This window comes from Alligator mississippiensis, chromosome 11 (assembly GCF_030867095.1).
Source record: "Alligator mississippiensis isolate rAllMis1 chromosome 11, rAllMis1, whole genome shotgun sequence".
NCBI lineage: Eukaryota > Metazoa > Chordata > Crocodylia > Alligatoridae > Alligator > Alligator mississippiensis.
The window spans coordinates 21,513-23,636 of record NC_081834.1 but is presented as its reverse complement, the minus strand read 5'-3'; the positions used below and the strand labels follow the sequence as shown (position 1 = coordinate 23,636).

The following is a 2,124-nucleotide window of genomic DNA, read 5'->3' as shown; positions in this document are numbered from 1 at the left end:
AGCAGTCAGCGTAAGGCTAACTAGCCCCTGATTCTTTTCTGCATCTGTGTTGTACCTGTCGGATTTAGTGTAACCTTAAGCGTACTTGGATTCATTTATAAATCTGTTCCCTAACCGTGGCCCTTGGCCTTTCCTTGGATTCTGAAATCTCTAGAGGGGTTATTGGTGGAGGATTGTCTGTGCGGCTCAGGAAAGCAGCTCAAGCTCACGTCTCCCGAGCTTGTGAAATAATCCGTAGGCTGCTTGCCTTGTTTGTACGTATGAAAATGGTTTAAGATGACAGGGGTAACAAGAAAGTCTACAGTAAAGCATATAGAAAGCTGGGGAATAGTGTGGGTGTTTTGTCTGGTATTGCTGACCAAGGCTGGGACTAAATATTTTTGAGCGCTGTGTTTTAGTGCCAAAGTTCCTGTGTGTGAAAGAATATGAGTCGCTGACCCGCTCTGAGATGAAGGTTGGGTCTAGCCGCCCCACAGCTGTCTAGAAAGGCAGAGTTGGAAGCAAGGGGGCCCAGCTGGAACCTTGTGACCCAGTGGACAGTTTTATCCTCTCCGCATCCATGGTAATTGTCCAGGTAAGTGGCGGTGTGGGTTCCAAACCTACTGGGATTAACAGCCATTTAGCTTATGATATTGTGTTACAGTATTGTCAAGCATTACTAAAGTGTGTCAGGTCTGTTCATTTTCAGGTCCAAGAAGATTTACGTTAACCACCGGATGTTTCTTGTCAGAATCTCATACCAGGTGATTGGATTTATGTAAAGGTCCATCATTGGAAAAATGTGCTTCAACTGACACGGAATGGACTGTTCCAGGTGGTTTGGCCCACTAACACTGCTGTTTGTTGCCCAGGTCTCTCGACGTGGACTTGCACTGTAAAAAGGTATCACCTCTATTGGACCCTAGAGCAGTTGAATTGCAACCTGGGCTAAGACCTTTCCCTGAGGCGAAGGACGAACAGCGGCAAGATCTTAGTCTGGAAAATGAGGAGTATCAGGGTGCAAGTGCTAGTAACCTCTCCCCTGAACCCAGCACTGCAGCCTGGCCAGATTCACCAGTTGGCGATGGAAGATATTATCTCTGAGCCCAATGAATAATGTCCAGACTTTATACGTGTATATCCCAGATGGTTCTAGTGCTATTGAGCATGTGGGCCAAAGTATAGAGAAAGAAGTTGCTAAAGTTTATGAAACTGATGAATGGAGTGTGTGCAGCTGTTTTGTCACATTTGGGGCCAAAAGATTTTGTAGTGCAATCATGGTCCTGGAGTTTATTCTCTTTCTCCAACTGTCCTTCTTATTGCTATGCAATTGGTACCTTAGTTGATCCCAACAAAGGTGCAAAAATTCTGTCTAATGTGATACTGGGTCAATTGCAAGTAGTCTGTCAATTGTTCTCAAGGGAGCGTTGACAGATACTGTAGCTAAGACGAAGCGTGACTGTGCCTCGCAGGATGCATAAATCATAATGTTTTGATATTGGTGCATTTTGCAGTTTGTCAGCCAACAGAAGGTTACACATTGTATCAGTTGTAGTATAAGTACAGAAACGGGGCAATGTAGAAGAAAAGCCCAGCCCTTAATATGGATCTAAGAAGTGCTGTGTGGAATTTTCCATAGCAACGGAGCAGATCTATGGCGTTAGTAGGTAACCCCATAATTTTCCTGTGTTTCCAGGTTCTAGGTGCCAGCTAGTTATCTGGTCACCTTTACTGTGTCGTCTGTCAAGTGACATGATATTTAAACATCTAAAAGGTTTGCATTGATTTTCTGTGGTGGGACTGTTCACTGGCTCCCTGCTGCAGCTGCTTGTGAACAAAAGTGTCTGGCAAATCTGTGACTAAATAACAGAGTGATGCTTGTGTCTTTCACAGTGTTACCCCTACCTGGACATGGCTTCATTGCTGAATTTGTTCTGTAATCCTAGCACTGGGCCTAATCCTAAGTGGGTCTGGATTCATTTCTGACTCGGTGGTGTCACCCTGCAGTTGGGATACCTCGTAAGTGGACCCGGATTCATTTGTGGACTTGTGCTGCCCCCCTAGAACTTGGTGTAACCCGAAGCGTCTGTGAATTCAGAAGTGTCCCCATTGTGTCTCCCTAGCTGGGCCGGGATTCATTTCTGC

General features: G+C 45.3%; 1 long non-coding RNA gene across 1 annotated transcript; it reads left to right on the top strand.

Moving 5' to 3' along the window:
• The first annotated feature begins 385 nt into the window (after positions 1-385).
• LOC132244253 (uncharacterized) lies at positions 386-1,475 on the top strand. The gene is made up of 2 exons (XR_009455846.1): positions 386-574; positions 689-1,475. It is a non-coding gene; the product is annotated as an uncharacterized LOC132244253 (long non-coding RNA).
• Positions 1,476-2,124: the final 649 nt, after the last annotated feature.